General features: G+C 37.8%; 1 protein-coding gene across 3 annotated transcripts in view; it reads right to left on the bottom strand.

Annotated features, from left to right (window-relative positions):
• The window catches only part of Gatad2b (GATA zinc finger domain containing 2B), an 85,429-nt gene that overhangs the window by 22,587 nt on the left and 37,468 nt on the right, over nt 1–25,374 (bottom strand). Inside the window, exon 2 of one of the 3 annotated variants that reach the window (XM_074048051.1) lies at nt 6,833–6,937. The exons of the other annotated variants lie outside the window; for them this stretch is intronic. The gene's annotated coding sequence lies outside the window, so the exon portion shown is untranslated. The remainder of the gene's footprint in view (nt 1–6,832; nt 6,938–25,374) is intronic. 3 annotated transcript variants of the gene reach the window in all.

The raw sequence follows: 25,374 nt of genomic DNA, 5'->3' as shown, positions 1-25,374 counted from the left end.
TCCTATTATTGCTTATACTCTCTCTTCAACAAAATTAGAGATAAGGGCAAAATAGTTTCTGCCTGGTAGCAAGGGGATGGAAGGGAGGGGGGGGGTAAGGGAGGGGGCGGGGGAAGGGGGAAGAAATGACCCAAACATTGTATGCATATATGAATAAAAGAAAAAAAATGTAAGTCACTAAGTCCTGTCAATTCTATTGTCTTCCTCTGAACATGAATGAGAAAAAAATTGGTCTTGGTATGTTGTTGCCAGCAGCCTTTTTGTTATAATGAAAGAAGGGAGACTGTTGATGACAGAGTAGGCACCGTGTTACATAGTTGTGTCACCATATTAACCTATCTGAAGCTTGTTTCTGCATTCCTGCAATAGAGGCCAATAAACTCCCTTAAGATAATATGAGCTAGATTTTCTGAACGTAAACTAAAACCATCTCATGGAGTCAACATGGAGATATTAAATAGTTGGATACACAGTACACAAACAAAAGACAAAAGAGTCACAATTTAGAGCAGCACTATAAGCAGGTAAAAGAGATAACTGAAGTAATGTGAAGAGATAAGTGAAAGTGCCCAGAAAGAATGTATAGTTAGAAGAAAAAGGATCAAGTATAGAACCTAAATTTAAGAATTAGTTGGTCAGAGGATACTAAGTAGTTGTCAGAGAGCTAAGGAGAAAACTAGGAAAATAAGACATGTCAACAAATTAAAGTTTTTAAGAAAACAGTAATTAAGTGTCAAACAAATGCAGAAAAATGCTTTAAGTTGTTGACTATTATAAGAAACAACAGTCAGATAAATAGTAACACAACCCTAGATCCATGCATGCCAAGTTTATAATTCCTCTCCAAATCAAAATCCAGGTATGCAGCCAAAACCCAAAGAATTCAGAGAGCCGAAGAATGAGGTGATGAAGGTGAACAAACACCTTCATCAATAAATACCATTTATTGAGTATCTGCACTGCCTTGTACTATTTGTTCTTCCATTTAATCACATCAAAAGATTAACAGAAAAATATAAATTGTTAGGTAGATTAGATAATCTCTAATTCTCAAGAATGATGACATTTAAAGCCTATTATTTTATGTTTGTGTATTTATGTATGTAGGTATTTACATATACACATTATACACATACACATCTCAGGACTTTAAAAGTTTAAGGTAGCAACAGTCTAAACATTGTAAGATGATTATGTTACTTTATGAAGAGTTTTGGGTATTCAAAATGAGGAAGACACAAAACTCATTACAAAAGTTTTCTTTCTTTCTTTTCTTTTTTTTTTTTTTTTAAAGATATTGGGTTTGAACCCAGGGTCTTTTTACTTGCTAGACAGGCGCTCTACTGCTTTGAGTCATGCTTCCTGACCCAGTCCTTATAAAACAAAATATTGTTTAACACATAAAAATTAATTTTAAGATCTAGAAGTGTGGCTCAAGTGGTAAAGCACCTGCTTTGCAAGTTCAAAGCCCTGAGTTCAAACCCCAGTTCCACCCCCAAAAAAATTAAAAAAATCATTTTGATTTCAAAAATCATAAATGAGAATAAATACACTTTCTTCAAAAAACAAGATCTTTCTTTCAAAGAGATATTTACCTTTTTAAAATCTAAAGACTTTTAAATGAATATTGAGTAAAATATTTTTGTTTTCACTATCTTTCACATACTATTTCTCTCCCTCTGACTCACCTTCAATCAGGCACAATATGGAGCCAAGAATTTTATTATTGTACACATTAAAGAGATTTCATGTTTTATTATGAAATATTTCAAACATGAAGATAAGTACACAGGATAAAAGGTTGAGTCTTAATATTTTGCCCTCAATTTATTTCTTATTTAATTTTTTGAGATAATTTTGGCTTCACATGAAGTTTTAGAAATAATCTAGAAGACTGGAGGTGTAGCTCTGGTAGTGCGTGTGCTCTAAAAATAACTAATTAATTAATTAATAAATCTAGAAAGATCTCATGTACTATCTAGGCACAGAGGCTCATGCCTCATATCCTAGCTAATCCAGAGGTGGAGCAGGACTTTGGTTCAAAGCCAGACCAGGCATAACTTCACAAGACCCTCTCTCAACCAACTGGGCAAGGTGGTGCTTGCCTGTCATTCCAGTTATGTGGGAAGCATAAAAACGAAGATCACAGACCAGGTCAGGCCAAGCACAAATGTGAGACCCCCATTTGAAAAATATCTGTAACAAAAAGCCCTGGGTGTATGGCTCATGTAGTAGAGTTCCCGCTTGGCAAGCACAAGGTTCTGAGTTCAAACCTCAGTACCACAAAAACAAACACCTCGTGAACTATCTTTCATGTAGTATATGTAGGTGTTCAGACAAGGTCTTGGTAGGCAGCCCAGACTGGCCTTGAACTCACAATTCTCCTGCTTCCTCCAATGCTGGGATTACAGCCATGTATCACCATGCTCAGGCTTTCATGCACCCTTTCACTTCATTTTCATTGATCATAACATCTTTCAAAGTTATAATATATCATAACCAGAGTATCAACATTAATATAATCTACACATCTTAGTCAGCTTCCCTCAGTTTTACTTACACTTATTTGTATATCATTCTATACATTTTTACCAACTTGTAGGGTCATGCACCCACTACCACAATCAAGATACAGAACAGTTCCAAAACCTCAATGATCCCTCATGTCACCCTTTTATAGTGATTACCCGCCCCCCAACACACACACCAAATTCCTGCCAGGTCTCTAACCTCTTGTGACCAATTAATTTTGCTTTCCATTTCTAAGATTTTGGATTTTCAAAAACATTATATAGGGCATGTGGTGGTATGTACTTGTAGTCCCAGCTACTTGGGAGATTGAGGCAAGAGAATCATTTTATCATTATTTATTCCACGAATTTGAGACCCTGTACTGCCAAAAAATTTTTTTATTCACCAACTATTCTCCCCCTTCAGTCTACAAGTACTATGATTATAAGCATGAATTACCATATCCAACAATGAATTTTTTTATAAAATTAGAATCAAAGAGAACCTAACTTTTGGGACTGGCTTTCTTCTCACAGGATAATTGCTTTGCAACTCACCCAAGTTATTACATGTACCTTTACTTATTCCTTTTTGCTGTTGAGTAATATTTCATGGTATGGATGTACCACATTTTATTCACCATCTCAGTTGTCTCTGGTATCTTGCTAATATAAATAAAGCTTTTATGAACATTCATGAACAAGTTTTGTAGAATCATAATTTTTTTACTGTTGTTGTTTGACAGTACTGAGGTTTGAATTCAGGGCTTCACACTTGCTAGGCAGGCAATCTACCACTTGAGCCACTCCACCAGCCCAGGATCCTAAGTTTTCATTCATCAAGCAAATGGCTCAGGAGTGCAACTGTGGAGTCAAATGGTATTGAATGTTTTATAAGAAATTGTCAATCTGTTTTTCAGAGTAGCTGTCGTATCATATAGTCTCAGAAGCAATGTATGAGAAATCCTGTTCTTCACATCCTCATCAGCATTTAGTGGTATCATTTTTTATTTAAACCATTCACATAGGTGTGTAGTAGTAATTCATTATGGCTTTAATTTACATTTCCCTAATGGCTAATGATGTACTTTTTATATGCTTGAAATCTGTATAATTCTCTTTTATGAAACTTCTATTCACACATTTTCTTTTTCTTTTTTTTTTTATTCACATTTGCATGCAATGTTTGGGTCATTTCTCCCCCCTTCCCCTGCCCTCTCCCTTACCCCCACTCCCTCCCTCTCCCTTCCATCCCCTCGCTACCAGGCAGAAACTATTTTGCCCTTATCTCTAATTTTGTTGAAGAGAGTATAAGCAATAATAGGAAGGACCAAGGGTTTTTGCTACTTGAGATAAGGATAGCTATACAGGGAGTTGATTTGCATTGCTTTCCTGTGCATGTGTGTTACCTTCTAAATTCTTCTCGAACTAACCTTTTCTCTAGTTTCTGGTTACCTTCTCCTATTGGCCTCTGTGGCTTTAAAGTATCTGCATTAGTTTCTCTGCATTGAGGGCAACAAATGCTATTTAGTTTTTTGGGTGTCTTACCTATCCTCACACCTCCCTTGTGTGCTTTCCCTTTATCATGTGATCAAAGTCCAATTTCCTTGTTATGTTTGCCCTTGATGTAATGTCCGCATATGAGGGAGAACATACGATTTTTGGTCTTTTGGGCCAGGCTAACCTCACTCAGAATGATGTTCTCCAATTCCATCCATTTACCTGCAAATGATAACATTTCGTTCTTCTTCATGGCTGCATAAAATTCCATTGTGTATAAATACCACATTTTCTTAATCTATTCGTCAGTAGTGGGGCATCTTGGCTGTTTCCATAACTTGGCTATTGTGTTCACACATTTTCTAACTGAACTGTCTGCTACTTTTTTATTATTGAGTTTTGAGTTTTTTGCATAGTCTAGAAACTAGTAATTTGTCATGTATGTGGCTTCTTTCTTTTAGTGAAATAATTATAGCTACAATTGATTGATGCACCCTCTTCATTCCCAATCCATTCTTTATCCTCCCTCTTTCCCCTCTTAGAGAAAGACAAAAGGGTGGATTTGTTTTTTACCATTCTCATGAATATTTTATGTTTATTGCATATACAGTACATATACCTATAAATAATAGATATAGCTTATGTGTGTGCGTGTGTGTGTATTAGTAATTGCTTTTTATTTTTTTTTGAAACAGTGTTGCACAGGCTGGGCTCAAATTCATGATCCTCCTGCCTCAACCTCCTGGGATCATAGGCCATGCACAGTTTTAGAAACTATTTCAAAAGGTAGCTCTTATATATATTTTTCTTTATTTTTCATTATTCAATATATTTAAGGTTTATCAAAATAAACACATAAAGTTCTAGTTCATTTGTTTTAAATGCTATATAGAACACCACAATCCAAATATATAGTTTCCAATCCCCCATTTCAACATTTAGTATCAACAATTTGTTGATCCTAAAACCAATTCTACAATTTCTACTTCTGCCTGAGATGATTTAACAGGGGCTTAAAATAACAACAAAAACATACAAAATCTACCTTAAATAGAGTTCTCAAGACAGAGGACATCAGCAAACAGAGGAAAGTAGTCGTAGAGCAACAAGAAACAAATGAAGTGGACCCAACAACTGCACTCATTTAATGACTTAAGAGAGTTTCAAGGTTCAGGGAGGAAAATGTGAGACAAAGCCTGACAGACTCTTAAATTAAAGAGATGGAAGTGAGAATAGATGAGATAATGGCAGAGTATAGTGAGTATCACAGAAGAGAGTTGCTCAGATCTGCAAAATGACCCTTTAAGCTCTGAAGGAATCAGAGAATTAATTAGCACATGCATATGAGGACATTATACAAGAGGGAGCAAAAACACCATCTGAAAGGAAAGGAGGGAACACTGCCCAGCACTCACACAAGTCAGAAACAGTGCTTATTCTCAACAACCAGATTGGAAAAACTCAATTTACAGGCCAGTTGGATAGAGTACTCAGGAAAGTGTTACCTTAGTAGTGGGGAATTTTTACTACTGCTTTGAACTAACATAACAAATCATAAGAGAAAGACCCCAAAGGACCAGACTGTTGACAGCCACATATCTAAACTGCAAAACAAATGCCAAGAAGACTTACAAGGGGGAAAAAAATGGCACCCAAAAATAAAAAATGTGTGAATCTGATTAAAGATTACCAGGTATGCAAAGGAGCAAGAAAACATGACAAATGGGAAAAATTAAGTAATATATACTTACCCAAAACTAATTCTTTAAGAATTGACAGACTTTAAAAAAGATATTGTAACTGTATTCCTTATGCTCAAAAAGTTAAGAGAAACGGGAAGACATACAAAATCTTATGTCAAACCTCTATATATGAAAACTAGTGTCTGAGATGAAAAATACAATGATATAAAGAGTGTGATACTGTCATAAAGACAGACATATATTCAATGGAATAGAATTTAGAGTTCAGAAATACACATTAATACTTATGTTCAACTGATTTCCAACAAGAGTGCCAAGACAATTTAATCAGGGAAAGACAGTCTTTTCAACAAATTATTCTGAGACAACTGTCTATCCATATGCAAAACAATGAATATACACAAAAATTAAGTAAAACTGGAGCAAAGACCTAAATGTAAGAGTTAAAGCTATAATTTTTTGTACTGAGATTTGAACTCAGGACCTACACTTTGAGCCACTCTATCAGCCCCGCCCCCCTTTTTGTATAGGGTCTTGCAAACTTATTTGCTCAGGCTGGCTTCAAACCACGATCCTCCTGATCTCTGCCTCCTGAATAGCTAGGATTACAGGCATAAGCCCGTGTCCAGCTGTTAAAACTGTAATTTTTTTTCTTTGGAGGTACTGGGGATGGAACTCAGGGCCTTGTGCTTACTAGGCAGGTACTCTACTACTTAAGCCACACTGCCAGTCATTAAAATTCTTTTGTTTTTAATTCTTTTTTATAAAACTTAAAATAGCCAGGCACTGGTGGCTCCTACCTGTAATCCTAGCTACTCAGGAAGAAGACAGCGGTTTGAGGCCAGCCTGCCTATCTCAAAAATACCCAACACAAAAAAAGGGCTGGCAGAGTGGTTACAAGGCAAAACCCTATCCCCAAAACCTAGGACTAAGGAAGCAGCTCAAGGGTACAGTGCTTACTTAGCATGGTTAAGTTCCAGGATTCAACATCTAGCACTGCAATCAATAATAAAAAAATGGACAAATGATTTAGATATGTATTTCTCCAAAGAAGATACACAAAAAGGCTAGTAAGTACAAGAAAGATTCTCAATTTCTGCCAGGTATGGTGATACATACCAGATATCCCAGCACTTTGGAGACTGAGGTGGAAGGATCTTCAATTCCACGCTAGCCAGGAGTACACGGCAAGTTCAAGGCCAGCCCGAGCTACACAATGAGACCCTGTTTCAAAAACCAAAACAAGGAGATGGGTAATCCTAGCTACTTAGGAGGCAGAAATCAGGAGGGCCACTGTTTGAAGTCAGCCTGGGCAAAAAGTTCCTAAGACCTTATCTAAAAAAAAAAAAACAAAAAACAAAAAACAAAAAACTATCACACACAAAAAAAAGGGCTGGTGGAGTGGTTCAAGGTGTAGGCCCTAAGCTCAAACCTCAGTACAAAAAAACAAACAAACAAAACAAAGGTTGAGAGTGCAGCTCAAGTGGTAAAAAACTTGCAAGGTCCTGAGTCCAAACCCCTAGTACCACTAAACACCACCGCCACCACAAAAAAATAAATAGAAAGGTTCTCAATGTCATCAGGGAAACAAAAATCAAAACCAAGAGATCCAACACTTCACACCCACTGGAATGGCTATAATACAAAAGACAGATAATACATAGTTATCACATATCCCAATAATCCTATTGTTAGGCATATTGCCCAAGAAAACTGAAAACAGTATCTTCACACAAAAATGTGTCTACAAATGTTCACAGCTGCATTATTCATAATAGCCCCAAAGTGAAAACAACCCAAACGCCCATCAATTAACACATAAACAAAATGTGGTATTATTCATACAGTGAAATTATAAGCCCCCCCCCAAAAGGAAATGAATACTGATAATTGTTACAAAATAAATGAATCTTGAAAATATTATGCTAAGTAAAGAAAGCTGGTCACAATAGGTTATATATATAAAATTTCATTCACAGTACTTTTTTTTGGTGGGACGGAGGTTTGAACTCATGGCTTCACCCTTGCAAAGCAGGCGTTCTACCATTGAGCCACACCTCTAGTCTAGTACTTCTGTCTTATCAGTGATTTCGCTTCCTATGATTTCAGTTACCTGCAGTCAACTGTAGTCTGAAAATATTAAGTGGAAAAATTCCAGAATAAACAATTCATAAGTTTTAAACTGGATGTTGTTTTGAGTAGTATGATGAAATCTCACACCAGTGTAACCTCAATAAATACACTACTCACCTGTTAATCACTTTGTGACTACTCTTCATTGTCAGATGAAGACTACTATATTGCAGTGTTTATATTCAAGTATCTTTATTTTACTTAAAAATGACCCCAAGCACAAGAGTATAATGAGGCAAAGGAAGCACCAAGGGCATAAAACAAAGCCAGACAGATTAACTTTGGTATTATGTGGCAATGCTGCAGGGCATATAGAAAAACCATGTAATACATAGGGTTCAGTATTACCCAGTTTTAAGCACTCACTGGGGGGTCTGAGAACATATCCCCTATGTACATGAAAAGCCAAAAATAGACTATTTACACAAATCTGTGTAAACAGAAAGATTAGTGGTTGCCAAGAACTATGAGGAGAGGCAAAATGGAAAGTGGGGGGAGGGGCTCATTTAGAATGATGAAAAAAATTCTAATCTTATAGTAATGGCTGCACAACTCTGAATATACTAAAACCAGTGAATTGTACATTTGAAATGAGCAAATTTTGTTGTATGTGAACCTCAATAAAGATGTTTACAAAAGATGTATGATAGCAGATTAAATATTATGGAAATACTAGCAAAAACAGAAAGCATAAAAATCATCCAAAATCAGGGAAGTAGGGATAACTTTAAGTAGTCTAATATAACCCACAGATGCAAGAAGCTCAAAAACTCCTAGCATTTCCAGCACTTAGATGGCTGACGCAGGAGGATTAACAGTTTGAGGTCAGCCTGGGCTATACAGTGAGACTGTCTTAAAAAACCAAACCAAACAAAAAAGCACCCCCCAAAACAAGAAGAAAATATCATCACAGCATATTATACTATGAAATTGCTTAGAATGACTATAAAAAGCTAGGTGTGGTGGCATGCACCTGTAGAGTCAGCAACTTGAGAAACTGAGGCAGGAGGATCACTAAGCTCAGGAGTTGGAGGTCAGCCTGGGCAACATAGCAGGATTCTGTCTCTGGAAACACCTAACAACCACCACTACCTCCATGAACTACGATAAAATCTTAAAAGCAGCCAGAGAAGAAAACATGTAAAGATGTGATATAGAAAGGTAAGGACGATATTAGATTTTTCAATGGAAACAATGAAAAAGGACAGTGACATAACTAAAATACTGAATGAAAATAAAGGCTAAAAACCTAAAATACTGTACCAAAATATATTTTTCAAACACCAAAAATGAAAGATGTTTTTAGCAATCTTAAATTTTTCTTACAAACTTACCCTTTACTATTTGTATACTAAAAGTTACCATGACAGTGCTGTCCAAAGGGAGATCCTCCCATCTCTTCCAATTTCCTCACAAACTATTTGCCTAGGCTGGCTTTGAACTATGATCCTCCTTATTTCTGCCCCTTGAGTAGCTAGGATTACAGGCACGAGCCACCGGTGCCCAGCTCTAATAGGCGTTTTAAAATCTTACGTCCAGCCAGGGGCCAGTGGCTCATGCCTGTAAGCCTAGCTACTCAGGAGGCAGAGATCAGGAGGATCACAGTTCAAAGACAGCCTGGGCAAATAGTTCATGAAACCCTATCTTGAAAAACCCTGTTACAAATAACTGGGCTGGTGGAGTGGTTCAAAGTGAAGGCCCTGAGTTCAAGTCCCAGTATCGCAGGAAAAAAAAAATCTTATGTCCAAAACTGAATTCCTGAAATCTAGATAAAAACTTTCTTTCCCTTAATGTCTCCCATCTCAATAAATAATACCATCATCAACAAGCTGCTGAAACCAAAATACTTGAGTCATTCTTGGTTCCTTGGTCTCACACCTTACATGCATTCCATCTGTAAACTCTATCAGTACTACTTCCCAATGTACTTCAAATCTGACCCCTTACATTACTTTCATATTATTACCTTATCCCATTTTTTTTTTTAATATGAGTGTCTCATTATGTGCCCAGGATGGTCTTTAACTCCTGGGCTTAAGTGATTCTCTCACTGCAGTCTTCGGAGTCAGAGTGGTCAGACAACAGGACTGCACCACCCCACCCAGCCTGCAATACTTTTCTGGGTTTTTTCTGGAATCAAGTCTTGCTAGTACAGCATGACCTGTGATCCTCCTGCCTCAGCTTCCTATAATCCCAGCACTTGAGAGGCTGAGGCAGGAGGATACTGAGTTAAGAGGCCAGCCTGAGACACACAGAGAGACTATGCCTGGGAGGGAGGGAAGAAGAGAAAAACAGCAGTAGGGAGAAAAAAGAAAAAATGTGTTTCCTCACAGAGCAAGAGAACATATACTTATGAAAAGTGGTGGGGTCTGTGTCCACATCCCTTGAATCTGAGTGGTTCTGTGACTGCATAGCAGAAAAGTGACTGTGTGATTTCTGCCACTGAGTCATAAAAAGCAATGCAGCTTCTGTATTATTTGCTGGAACACTCAAGTTTAGAGCCCTGAACTGCTAAGAAGTAGGTAACCCAAAGGATGCCATGCCGCAGAGGAATCAAAGCCTCAGGGACAGGCCACATGTAGACACTACAGTTGTTAGTCCTGCTTTCTTAACCATCTCAGCCCAGGTACCAGACTTGTTGCTATTCTTCATGGTAATTATTACCAGCTGGTATATTACGTTTTTATTTGTTGGGTCTTTCTCACCCACTAAAATGTAAGCCTATTCGAGGTGTGGTTCATGAAGTAGAGAGCCTGCCTCACAAGTGCAAAGCCCTGCATTCAAACTCCGTAGTACTGTCCTGCTCCCCCAACCCCAAAATAAATAAAATGTAAGGCTCTTGGGACAAGATTTCTTCCTCTTTTATTCAGTGTCCCACCTACAATATGTACTAGATAAATACCTGCTGATAAAAGATCATATTCTGCATTTTGGTTTTTGGGCTTTTTTTTTTTTTTTTTTTGTGGCATTAAGGATTGAATTCAGGCCTCCCACATGCTAAGCAATCACTCTACCACTTGAGCCATACTCTTAGCCTTTTTGTTTTTGAGTCAGGGACTCCCTAACTTGCTAGGTTGAACCTCAGCCAGCTCTGAACCTTGATCTTCCTGTCTCCACCTTCTGAGAAGCTGAGATTGCAGATGTGTACCACCATGCCCAACCTAAATACATTTATTTTATGGTCTGTAGTCAACAGATCTATTATCTCTAGTTTTCAGAGATCTACTCCTACTGTATATTGTAACTGTGATTTTTGTTCATGGAAAGTGAACTACTATTCTTATACAGATTTCGTTGTTGTTATTTTTCATCAAGTCCTGTCTTCAGTAGGACTTTATCTGTAGGAATCTTGTGTGGCTTGGATGGTGGACCTTTTCCTCCACAGTTTTTAATTCAATTCTGACAGTTTCCCTAGGGTATAAAGGTTCCTGAATATTTTTGTTTATTTTTTGTTGATGCTGGGGAATCAAACCTAGGACCTCTTCTCATGCTAAGCATATGCTTTTACCACTGAACTACATCCTCAGCTCTTGAATAAAATTTTACATTTATCTCTCAGCATACCAACAGAGTATATAGGCACATGGGTTCTAATTTCTCCATGTCCTTGGAAACATTTATATATTTTTTAAAATAGTCATTCTGACAGATATAAGATGTTGTCTCCTGATGGTTTTAATTTGCACTTTCCTGATGCTTAATGATACTGAGCACCTTTTCAATGTATCTATTGGTCATTTGTGTGTCTCTTTTTGAAGAAATGTCTATTTAGATCCTTTGCCCCCTTCCCCCATCCTTTGTGGTACTGGAGTTTAAACACAAGGCCTTGCTCTTGCTAGGCAGGCACTCTTACAACATGAGCCACACCTCAGCCCTATTTCTTTCTTCTTTTTAAATAAAGAATAGTGGTGGTACACAGCTATAATCCCAGCAGGAGGACTACTTGAGGCTAGGAGTTCAGAGCCAACCTGGGCAACAAAACGAGACCCTGTGGAGGGAGAGGATGGGAAGAAGGAAAGATGGAGGGAAGGAGGGAGAAAGGAATAGGGAGAAAGATAGGAAAAGAGGAAGGAAGGAAGAGAGGGAGGGAGTAAGGAAGGAAGGAAGGAAATTTCAGGTCTTATATTTAAGTCTTTAATCCATTTTGAGTTGATTTTGTGTATGGTATAACATAAAGATCCAGTTGCATTCTTTTACCTGTGGAGATACAGTTTTCTCAATCCCATTGCTGAAAAGATGGATTATCCTTTCTCCATTGTCTTTTCTTTTCTTTTTCTAGAGACAGAATCTCTCTACATAGCCCAGGCTGCCTTAGAACTCTCAATTCTCCTGAGTCCATCTCCCAAATGCAAGGACTATAGACATTCGCCACAATGCCTGGCTCCAATGTACACTCTTGAACCAATACATAAATTTCATAGGATATTTCCATCCATTTCCAGCCAGAGCTCAGTCTGAGACAGAAAAGTCTCCTGTTTCATTGAACTAGTGGACAGAATTTTTTGTGGACTCCTTTTCTTATGAACCTTTACGACTTGCTGCTTTGTGTATTTCTATGCATCTCTAACTCTGCAATACAGGCCCAAAGGTTTGTCTTGGGACCCCTCACAGACATTAAAAACCAAGTCCTTAGATTACTGAGACTAGCAAAGCACTCAGAACTCCAATAGCATTAAGACACAGGCATAATAATAATTTTCGGCTACTCTTTCATCTGTGGTCCCTGAGAATTTTCCTTATAGTCTTTCAGGCTCAGCTAGTTATATTTTTTGTTTGTTTTAATTTTTTGGGTGGTTTTCTTTATTTTTTTGAGACAGGGTCTCACTGTGTAGCCCAGGTTGGCCTCAAACTTGATATTCAGACAAAGCTAACCTCAAACTCTCAATCCTCCTATCTATACCTCATATGTGCACCTCCTAGGTTTATAGATATACTTCACTATGCCTGGCCTACTTATGCGTTTAAAATGAAGTTGTATTTTCCATAGCATTAAATGTGTTTTGTAATGAAACTGCAGAAGATTTTTAAGCCTATATATATGGTTTGCCATACTGCTACTATAAAAACTATTCTGAAAGTTTAAAATTTATTTTCATAATAATTAGTTCAGTTATCTTTCAGAGCAGATAGGACACCCAATGTCAAATAAACAAAATTCCACAGGTCACTAATTGCAAATGGAAAACATACCTTAACAATTACAAGACCTTACTTTTACCTTACTCTAGGAATTAGATTTGGTGCTGCAAACAATGAGATAATCTGTGTGCCTCTTGATTTTATGCATTATGAAACATACAGCATCTACTATGAAATACTTTTACCTATAACTTATAACCTTTACAATGAAGTCATTTATAGGAAATAGAGACAATCAGTTAAATAATACCATATGGAAACAATCCAATAAATCTACAATTGTAGAACATACTCCAAATCAATGAGCGTCCCCTATGAAAACAATGGGAGGGAATACAGACAGTTCTAGGTTAAGAGGCTTACAGAAATACCCTAACACACTGTATAATCTTTAAATGGATACTGGTTTTAAACAAACAAACAAACAAACAAAAAACAAGCTGGGCATGGTGGCTCATGCTGGTAGTACCAGGACTTGAGAGGCTGAGGCAGGAGGATCACCTGAGCCCAGAAATCCAAAAACAGTCTGGGTAACATAGTGAGACCCTATCTCAAAAATAAATCAATAAGCTAGGCTGACGCCAGTGGCTCATGCCTGTAATCCTAGCTGCTCAGAAGGCAGAGATCAGGATGATCGTGGTTCAAAACCCAGCCCAGGCAGTAGTTCTCAAGACCCTATCTCGAAAATTCCCAACACAAAAAAGGGCTGGCGGAGTCGCTCAAGAGGTAGAGTACCTGCCTAGCAGTAAGCGTGAGGCCCTGAGTTCAAACCTCCAAAAAAAAAAAACTACGCACAGATGGCTCACACTTGTAATCCTAAAATCAGGAGGATCACGGTTCAAAGCCAGCCCAAGCAAATAGTTCTCAAGACCCCATCTCCGAAATAACCAAAGCAAAATAGATTGGAAGTGTGGCTCAAGCAGTAGCCCTGAGTTTCAAAAATAAACAAACAGCAGTCCCACCACAAACAAATAAATAGGTAGGTAGGTAGATAAGATAGATAGCTGGGAGCAAGTACAAGGCCCTGAGTTCAAACCCAGGACTGCCATAAATAAATAAAAACTTTTTTTTAAATAAGCTGTAGAAAATATTATGGGCAAAAATTGAGTAAATTTCAAAATGAACTGGAAACTAAATATTAGGATGAATTTTATTAGTTATGATAATGGTATTGTGGTTGAATAGATTGTCTATTTTTGGTGGTGGGGAGGGACAATACTAGGGATTGAACTTAGGAGTTCATGATTGCTAGGCAGGTGAGCTACCATTTGAGCCATGCCTCTAACCCTTTGCCCTTATTTTTTTGAGAAGCATTTTGAGAATTTTTCTGTGGCTGCTGTAATAGATTACCACAATTTAATGACTTAAGCAATATACATTTACCTTTTGAGTCTGTATTTCGTAAGTTCAAAATGGGTCTAACTGGGCTAAATTCAAGCAATTGGTAGGGTTCCTGCATTTCTTCTGGTTCCTTAGAGGAAAATCTATTTTCATGCTTTTCCTGGCTCGAGTCAGCCGGCTTTCTTTGGTTCAGGGCCACTTATTCCATCTTTAAAGCCACCAGTATCTGGCCTTTTCCTTCTCATGTTGTCATCTGTCTCTCTCCTGTGTCTGTCTCTCTCTCTTTTTGGTACTGGGGTTTGAACCCAGGGCCTCATACTTGCTAAGCAGGATCTTCACCACTTGAGTCATGCTAACTTGCCCTCATACTGCCATCTCTTTAATTCTCTTCTCTCTCCCTCTTTTCATTTTAAGGACCCTTGTGATTACATTGAGCTCATGTGGAAAACCCAGAATAATCAGCTGATTAGCAGCCTTAATTCTATCTATTTTAATTTTCTTTGCCAAGAAACTAAACATAGTCACAGGTTTTATATGCTTACTCTATCTACGAAACCTTCCCTGTCCCCCCAGGCAGTTTTTCCTTTCTCTGTGCTGTCAAAACATTTTAAACATGTGTTATCAGTAAATTATTTGTCCATTTTCTTTGAAAAACTGTGAGCTCCCAGAGGTCATAACACACACACACATACACACACACACACACACACACAACACACACACACACAAACCAGAGACAACTTAAAAGGATTTATGCTTCCAAAAAGCTCCAAGCTATTTGAAAAATGTAACATTGACCTTCAAATAGCTCTTGTTTCAGACATTATCAAGAAAACATCACAAAATTACATATTTTAAAATATAAGCATACTACTGAAGTTCACAGGACTGCCCAAGTCTAGGAAATTGCTTATCAAACTGAGAATTTAATAAACTCTGCATATTGCCAACCTTATGACAAATACACATCTGAATAGTAAGTTCCTCGTCATATTTCTTTATTCCCTCAGTTGTCTAGAATCCTCGCTCAATAATATTTCAATGAATGTTTATAAGGATTAATATAACTTTCATTAGTTTTTTTCAGTGTACAATGTACTTTTACATATGTTATATCTTATGTGATTGTATAAGATAAACAAAGTAGTGAAACTGTTGATTTTATAGATGAATAAATCAGCTTTCCTGGGACTTGTGGCAGAAGATGCTAGGTTTCCAGATTGACAGTAAACACAAAATCATTTTCACTTTCTAAGAGCAATGCTACTTAAAAGTAGTCCACAGAGTAGTGCTGGTATGTGAATTGTCTGTAATCTCTCTGCAACAAGATAGGCACAGAAATTGAAAGTAAGCATTTAGAAACTTTTGTGTTAATTTGACAGAGTAATTGGGAGGGCCAGACTTGGGGGGTGAACTCAGGGCCTTACTTGCTAGATAGGCACTCTACCACTTGAGCCAAATCACCAACCCTTTTTGCTTTATTTTTGAGACAGGGTCTTGCTTTATGCCCAGGCCAGCATGGACCACAATACTCCTATTAATGCTTCCACTCATAGCTGGGATAACAGGTGATGCCACTGCTCCAGTCATTGGTTGAGATGGGGGTCTTACAATCTTTTTATCCAGGGTGATCTTGAACTTTGATCCACCCAAATCTCCATCTCCCAAGTACCTTTACATCTCCTAGTAGTATTACAGGCTTGAGGCACTACATCTGCCCTGACAGAGTAATTTTTATGCCTGTCAAATATGGAAGTAAAAAAAATATTACGTTTGGGTTTTGAGTTACCTCTTTTTGTTCTCACAGTATTCATTCCATTGTGTTTATAATAGTATTAGTTCATGCCATAATAAAAAGCAAAATAACAAGGAAATAAAAGCTGGTCCTTCACCTCAGAAAGTTTGGAGAATTATCTCTATAGAAAACAATGTAGCCTGAGCATGGTGGCTACATTGTGGATACACATCTGTATTCTAACTACTCAAGAAGATGAAGCAGGAGGATCCCAGCCTCGAGGTCAGCCTGGCCAATTTAGCTAAACCCTGAAGCAAAGTTTACAATTTTTTAAAATAGCTGTGGGGATAGTATAGTGTAAGTAGTACAGCACCTGCTTAGAATGCAAGGCCCTAACTTTGATCCCTAGCACTGAAAAAACAGGGGTGTGTGGAGGTGGGGTAGGACAATGTACACTGATGTGGAACGATTTTTTTTTTTTTTTGTCATTTTTCTTTTACTTTAAACAAGTTTTTTTTTCTTTTTTGTGATACTGGGGTTTGAACTCAGGGCCTATGCTGAAGTACTCCACCAGCCCTTTTCTGTGATGATTTTTTTAAACATAGAGTTTTGAGAACAATTTGCCCAGGCTGGCTTCAAACTGTGATCCTTCTGATTTGTGCCTCCTGAGTAGTTAGGATTACAGGCATGAGCCACTGGCGCTGGGCCAAATGTTTATTTAAATGTCATTTTAGATCACCTAACATCACAGAAACTTCACCTATGTGTTTAAAATACAGCTTCCCAAGCCCATTTCCTAGTAATAAACAAATTTCTTAAAGTGGACCAAATAGCCTCCATTTTACCAAGCTCAACTGGTAATTATTAGTCACTGTATACTTTTAAGAATGATTGCTTTAGGAGTTGGTGGGGTGGCTCAAGTGGTAGAGTACCTGCTTAGCAAACATGAGGCCCTGAGTTCAAACCCCAATACTGAAAAAAATGACTGCTTTAAACTTTCACAAAAGAAATAAAAAGTAAGCAATCTAGGTATATAGTAAGAATAAAGGAATAGAAGTTAGCTCTATTCTTCCAATTTCCTCCAGCACTTATTTTTCAGCCAGGGGTGAGGCTTAGTGGTAGAATACTTACCTAGCATCACTCCCTCACTGCCCCCCAGCCTCCCCAAAAACGTTAAAGTCCTGTTTTTCTTCAAGCAAAACATAAGAGATGTACGCATTTTTTAGGATTTTTTTTTTTTTTTTTTTGGCAGCACTGGGGTTTGAACCTCAGAGCCTCAAGCTTGCTAGGCAGGTACTCTACTACTTGAGCTCTACTACTTGATGGGTTTTTCAAGTCTCACAAACTATTTGCCAGGGATTGGCTTCAAACCATGATCCTCCTGATCTCTGCCTCCTGAGTAGCTAGGATTACAGACATGAACCACCAAAGTCTGGCTTAAATTTTTTTTTTGACATAAATTCTTTCTGTGTACCTTAGGCAGCTAATAACTGTGATCCTCCCTCCTCAGCTTCCTGAGTGCTGGGATTACAGTTGTGCGCCACCACACCCAATTAATTTCAAAGGTAAACAAGATATTCTTTTTTATGCTTTATGCTACGGCACTAATAACAATGGATACTAGAAGAGAAGAAGAATTCAGAACAGTTGAGCTCTTTTACATTGCTCTTGCAAAGGACATTCTCCTAGGTATATTTTGTGCACAAGTACACAGAAAGCCTTCTGATGAAGTTCATATTATCAGCATCTTATAAAAAAGAAACTGAGACTCAGAAATACTAAATAAACCTGCCAAAGATCAAACAAACAGGAGTCATGATTAAAATTTATGTCTACTTCTAATAACCAGAACATTCCCCTTCTACCAAGGATGGTAAGTGAGTTTTACCTTAGTCAACTGTTGTTCATGCTATTGATGGTTTCACCTATAATACTGTCATAGCAGTAAAAACCTTTACTCAATTCTTATTTGCCATAGGTATACCATATGAAGATAGTAGAATACATGTAAACCACATATTTCTCTCATAATCAGACTAAGAATGCCAGAGGAATTTGAATGCAGCAGCCTATGAGGGTAGGCATATTTTCACCATAGGGAAATAAGAGCTAGAAAGTGGTCATGACAGGGAAACAGCAGTCACTTAAACCTTAGAAAAGTCTCACAAAAATTTCTCCAGAATATACCTCTAGAATAATAATAGTTCTGTATACTAAATTAGTTGTAATAGAGAAATATTATAATAATGTTCTAAGTATAACTACTTCAGTAGCAGCGTAGCTAAATATGTATTCCACAAAGAGTAGACCTTAAGATTTCTCTAATCACAGCTCATCTATTTTAAAAGGGTAAACATAACTATCCAAATAAATTCTGTCTCGAATGTTTCACAGATTAGTAGACCTGTGACCTCTACTTGCACCTCTACTTTCAGGTGAACAAAAGAGCATTTTTCTTTAATCAAATGGAAGCAAAATGCACTTCCAAGTCCTACCAAAGATCATAGAACAGTCCCATAGTGCACCATCTCCCACCTACCCTAATGCGAACCAGATAGCTGAGCTCCTTCCAAGCTACCTAATGTTTTCTACTGCCAATCATTCCCTACAATTAACTTGGCACTTCCCAAGAATAACCCCTCCATTTCCCTAAAGGAATGTAAACAAATACAAACAAAACTGCAAAACAAATTCCTCAAATGGTGGCATAAAAGCCCCCAATGGAAAGCAAATTTCGTTTCAGAACAAGTTTCATTTTACATACTACAGAGAGTAAAATTATCTCCAGAAGTATCACTCAATTGTAAAGGCTGTTTCTATACAGTCCTAGAAGTAGTGAGTGATTTCTGGAATTTCATAATTGTCAGAGTGAAATATGGACGAGGACTTAAGAAGAACAGGGAATCAATGTGGGTATGTAAGTGCTACCATGTCTCATTAAGAGATTTCAGCCGGGTGGCTCATGCTTGTAATCCTAGCTACTCTGGAGGCAGAGATCAGGAGAATTGCAATTTGAAGCCTGCCTTGGGCAAACAGTTCATGAGAACCTATCTCGTAAATAGCTAACACACAACAGCGCTGGAAGAGTGACTCAAGCGGTAGAGCATCTGCCTAGCAAGCATGAGGCCCTGAGTTCAAACCCCAGTACTTTTCCTCTCCCTACCCCCTAAAAAGAAAGATTTTGGGGGGCGACTGAGATCAGGAAGATTGAAGTTCAAGGCTAGCTAGTACGCGCAAATAGTTCCTGAGATCCCATCACCAAAATAATCAGAGCAAAATGGACTGAAGGTGTGGCTCAAGTGGTAGAATGCCTGCTTTGCAAGTATAAAGCCCTGCATTCAAACCCCAATCTCACTACAAAAGAGAGAGAGATTTATACACAGAGAAAAAATGACTGTAATAGTTGGTCTGTCAGAGACTGAGAACTATGGAAAGGCAGGAAAGGAAAAAGAATGGTAGAGTTAATAATACTGAAATACACTGTATTTGTGTATGAAGACAGTGTAACAAAATACATTGTACCTGTTGAGTAATAGGAACTTGGGTGATAAAGAGTAAGTAATAGAGGGGGTTAATGTGAGTAAAGCAGGATATATATATGCGTGAAGTACCAAGGTGAACCCCCCTTGAAGAATAAAAATGAAGGACAGTAATTTAAAACAGGTCCTGTCTGAGGGAGGGTATCACTGGGAGGGGTGAGGGGAAATGGAGAGGGTGAGTAAGAGCAAATATGGTCAATGTACTTTGCATACATGTATAAAAATTGAACAGTGAAACCAGCTGAAACCATTCTAAGAAGCAGAGGGAAAATGAAGGAAAAACGATGGAGGGAGATCAATCTAATTAAGATACATTATAAGCACATATGCAAACAGTCACAATGAAACTCCCCTGTAATAACTAATACATGCTAATAAAAAATTTAAAGAGCTGGAGAACTGACTCAAGTGGCAGAGCAAGCCCTGAGTTCAAAACACAATACTGCCAAAAAAAAAAAAAAAAGAAAAAGAACAGATTTAAGACTCAGGACAGTGGCTCATGCCTGTAATGCCAGCTACCTGGGAAGAGGAGATGGGAGAATCGCTGTTTGAGGCCAGCTTAGGCAAAAAGTTAGCAAGATTCCATCTCAAAGAACAAGCTGGACATGGTGGTGATGCCAGCCACTAGTGAGGCATTGTAGGAGGACTGTAATCTGAGGATGGCTCCAAGCAAAAGCATGAGACCCTACCCGAAAAATAACTAAAGCAGAAAAACATAACCAGGGTGGGGAGGGGGCCTCAAGGAATGGCTCAAGTGATAGAAAGTACAAGGCCCTGAGCTCAAAGCCCAGTACCAGCAGAAGAGAGACAGACAGGCAGAGAGGTTAACACAGAAACCACTGTGATCTCTGTGCAGGAAAGTAACAAAACATAGTAGACTCAAAAGTGCCTATTATAATGTACCTGGCAAGGTATCAACCAGGATGTCAGAAATAAATTTGGTAGTCTAAGGGTTGTAGCTCAGAGGTAGAATGCATATACCTATGAGGTCTTGGGTTTGATCCCTGGGATCAAAGAAAATAGCTGGGCCCAAAGGGAAGTGCAATTCACTTTACCAACTTTCCTCTGACCCAAATCATACTTAGCCAAAATAAAGCTGCAAAAAATACAGCTGTTGAATCAGAATGTCTCAGGCTCTTCTTAGGTAGAATATAATGGGTCCTACTTAAACTGATTTACACCAAAAACGAAGGCTCAATGACCCTTCACATAAATGTTGCTTTTGTTTTTCATGTTTTTCTCACATACTGTATACATTTGCTTGGACTGACTGGGATCATAGTGTTTGGGTAGCTAACCTGAGGGCATGAAGAGCCCCTAAATGATTTTTGTGATTATGATTCAGGTAGAAAAATAATCACGTAGAGCATCATCAAAAAATAAGAGAGAACAGCTTCTCAGTTGGCTTTTCCTTGCTGTTTCAATTTATCAAAACTAAAGCCTTCTTTCAAGGAATTTTAATAGTTTTCGTAAGACTCTCTTCTATATTTGCATATACCACCACCCTAGACCTGTCCTTTATCTGATAGAACTTATTCCCTAGTTAAGCAATCCTATCAAAGTGTTTATTCCCCCAATGTCTTTATAATGTTGCTTACTGCCCATCAAACTTAACTCCTACAGTTTTTCAGCTACATCACATTTCCTAGCTTAGGTTAAATTTTTGATAATGGAATAAAGAGAAGTGATGTGTGCCACTTCCTGGCTGAGGACTAAAACAAGTGACCCAATTAATTCCTCCATGTTCTTGCCTCTTCCCATTTGGCTAAAACCCAACTTTGACCTTTTAGAAAAGGACAATGCCCTAGAATGTGATCCTTCTACTAGCATCAGCATTTTCTGGGAACTCTGTTAGACATACACATTCTTAATTTCTGACACACTAAAACAAAAATTCTGGAAACAACTAGGAATTATGTTTTAACAAAGACCCCTTCCCCCCATTATTCTCTTAAGCACTGAAGTTGAGAACCACAGTTGAGTGACTAGCAGAAAAATCAGAGCACAATAACTGGTGTCTCTGAATTACTACACGAAACAATAAAACAGAAGAACTACTCACCTTGGGTAATACATGAAAAAATATTTTCTCTCATTTGAGCCATTGCATTTTTGGGTCTTTGTTGCAGTTATTAAGCATTCTCTAATGATTTTCAAAACTTTGTGGTCTCAGGATCCCTTTAAAAGGCCACTTAAAAAATCAAGGATATGCTGGGTGCCAGTGGCTCACGCCTATAATCCTAGCTCCTCAGGAGGCACAGAACAGAAATATCTCAGTTCAAAGCCAGCCCAGGCAAATAGTTCCAAAGACCCTATCCCAAAAAAGTCCACCACAAAAAAGGGCTGGTGGAGTGGCTCAAGGTGTAGGCCCTAAGTTCAACCTCAGTACTGAAAAACAAACAAACAAAAACCCCAAAATCAAAGACCGAAGGCTAGGAATGTAGCTCAGTAGTAGAGAGCCTGCCTCACATGGATACATTTGTGGGTTTGAAACTCAGCATGGGAGGGGGAAAAAAAAAATCAAGGATCTCCAAAGGGATTTTGCTTGTGGACTAAAATAATAACATTAGAAAAGGAATTAAAACAGAATTCTAAAAGTATTGATTCATTAAAAAATGATAAACTCATTCTTTTTTTTTTTTTTTGTGGTACTGGGGCTTGAACTCAGGCCTTCACTGCACTTTGAGCCACTCCACCAGCCCAATTTTTGTGAAGGGTTTATTGAGATTAGGGTCTCTCAAATATTTGCCTGGGCTGACTTCAAACCTGGATCCTCCTGATCTCTGCCTCCTGAGTAGCTGAGACGTGAGCCACCGGTGCCAGGTTCATTCCATGTTAACATAAATAACTTATTCTTCATTGAAAATAACTATTTTCTGAAACCAGAAAAATTTAGTGAGAATAGTGGCATTACTTTACATTTTTACAAATCTAATGTCTGGATTCTCATAGCTGCTTCTGCATTCAACATGCTGCTGTATGTTGTTTTGGCTGAAATATTTGAAAAAAAAAAATCTGGTCGCACTCAGATACATACTTTAAAAGGAAAAAGACTTAAAAAAAAAAAGAAGTCCTTTTTTTTGGAAGGGGGGCAGTACTGGGGCTTGAACTCAGAGCTTCACACTTCCTTGGAAGGTACTCTACCTCTTGCGCCACTATATCAGCCCTAAAAAGTCTTTAATGAACTCATTTTTAAAAATTTTTCACAATCTTGATTTTGGTGTACTAGGGTTTGAACTCAAGGCCTCAGGCTTACTAGGCACACTCTTTAAAAGTTTTTTACGTTTTGAAAAAATTTTACACTTACAGAAATCCCAAATGTTCTTCATTCTTCACCCACACACCACCCCAAGTTAGCATATAACCATGGTACATTTTTTTTTTGAGACAAGGTCTATTAGTTTGCCCAGGCTAGCCTCAGATTCCTGGGCTCAAGTCCTCCCACCTCAGGCTCCCTGAGTACATGTCTGGGACTACAGACATGTACTACCATGCTTGGGTAACAATACAATTACTGAAACCAGGAAACAAATAACTTAAATATCTTAATATTAACTACTCAACAGATCTTATCAAATTTCACCAGTTTTCTTACTATGCCCCTTTCAGATCCAGGCTATAACCCATAACCTCACATCTTATTTAGCTGTCCTCTTGGTATATTTTTTGGTAAGAGTGGGGTTTGAACTTAGGGTTTCACGCTTGCAAAGCAGGGGCACTACCCATTTGAGCTATTAAGCCATACCTCCAGTCAGCTGTATCACAAGGGTAAACTACCAATACTCTACAGTATACTATGTTATTGCACTGCTAAGCTATGATGTTCAGGTTATGTGTATTAAATGCATTTCTGACATGGTATTTTGAACTAATGATGGATTTGTCAGCACATGACCCCTTGAAAATTGAGGAACATCTATATGTTGTATTACTGGTGAGCTTTAATCACTTGATTAAGGTGATGTATGATGAGTTTTCTACTGAAATATTATTATGGAAACTTACAAACTACACAAATATCCTACCTCCCATCAAACTTCTACCCACTTATTTTAGCATCATTTAGCACCAGTACTGCTTGCAACATTACTATAGTATCTAATGCTTCCATCATTCCTTTTATATTTAGTAATTTGAATTTCACTTTAAGAAACAACAATCCCTCTTTCCCTCCTTAGTTGTTTATTTAAGCATGCATTTATAGCAGTTACGGACTTGTGGATATTTTATTCCATGGGTTAAAATCGGTTACTAACAATATTTATTTTGTTCTTCGAATTGTCCCAGACCTAGATATTGGAAGCTCCTTCAAGTTGGCTTCTCATCACCTTTTTAAGTTAGTTTCTGGTAGCACAAGATTTTCCAAGTTCATCTCATTTCTTCTCTGCCCTAATCTTTTTTCTAAGGAACACTGGTTCACTTTATTGGAGGAAGGGTATTTAGAAGTCAAGATGTGTCAGGTATGCTTATTGCTTTAACAGTGTCTCTGCCTCCAGGCCCTCTCAGACCAAGGAAAATATATGTATAGTATGCACACACACAGGCACATCCCTATCTATTTCTATATCTATCTGTATATACGTATGTGTGTATATACAGTTATGTGTCATTTAATACTGGTAATATGTTCTGAGAAATCACACCAGGAGATTGCATCATCCTGTGAACAACACAGAGCATGCTTATACAAACTAAGATGGTAACAACATCACTAGCTTACAGAACCACTGTTGTATGTGATCTGTCCAAAAGACCAAGACATCATTATATGGTACACGACTGTGTATGTTAACATTAAAACCTATGAGTTGAGTTGGGCTTGATGATACACGCCTGTAATCCCAGCACCTGGAAGGCTGACACAGGAAGATCACAAATTCAAGGTCAACCTGGCCGGGATTTTACTTTCTCCATTTTATTCATTCATTCATTCATTCATTTTGGTAGTACTAGGGTTTGTACTTAGGGCCTCACGCTTGCCAGGCAGGCACTCTACCACTTGAGCCACTCTACCAGTCCCCCTTTTTTGTGTATATACATATCTATATATATTTTCAAGACAGAGTCTCAAGAACTGCTTGTCCAGGCTGGTTTCAAACTCTGATCCTCCTGATCTCTGCCTCCCAAGTAGGTAGGATTACAGGCGTGAGCCTCAGGCTCTTGGTTATAGATTTTCTTTTGGGGTGGTAAGAATGTTTTGGAATTTGATAAAGATGGTGGTTGCACAACACTACTAAAATGCCACTGAATTTTATACTTTTTACTTTTTTTTTTCCTTCCCCTCCTACACTTTACTTTTTTCTTTAGTACTGTTGTCGATCGAAGCCAGAGAGCTAAACAAGCATTCTACCACTGACCTAGAGTTAACCCAACCTCAATCCAATAGTCTAATGGTTAGTTGCAAATGTGAAAGTCAACACCCTATCAATGTATCATTTGTACTGTCACAGTATTTTACACTTTGAAAGGATCTTTCACCCAAAAGTGATTTTGTCATATGCATTTGGCCATTTTGAAAACTCTAGATGACTAAGTCATGCAGATCTTTCAAATGTTGACACATTTCATTATATAATATAAAAATATCACATTTTTTAATATCACCACTATTCTCATCAAGAAGTACCAAGAAACTGTTAAACTCATGGTGGAGTACATAAACTTTACAAAAATCTAATTTTTTCTCAAGTTTTGTAAATGGGCACAAATAAGTTGACTTCCTTGAAATTTTTAATAAAATATCAAATTCCCAAATCTAAATACCATAGTTTGTC

The sequence above is a fragment of the Castor canadensis genome, chromosome 11, assembly GCF_047511655.1.
Source record: "Castor canadensis chromosome 11, mCasCan1.hap1v2, whole genome shotgun sequence".
In the NCBI taxonomy this organism is placed as follows: domain Eukaryota; kingdom Metazoa; phylum Chordata; class Mammalia; order Rodentia; family Castoridae; genus Castor; species Castor canadensis.
Note: the sequence above shows the minus strand (reverse complement) of the source record. Positions and strands in the feature narration are given on the sequence as shown.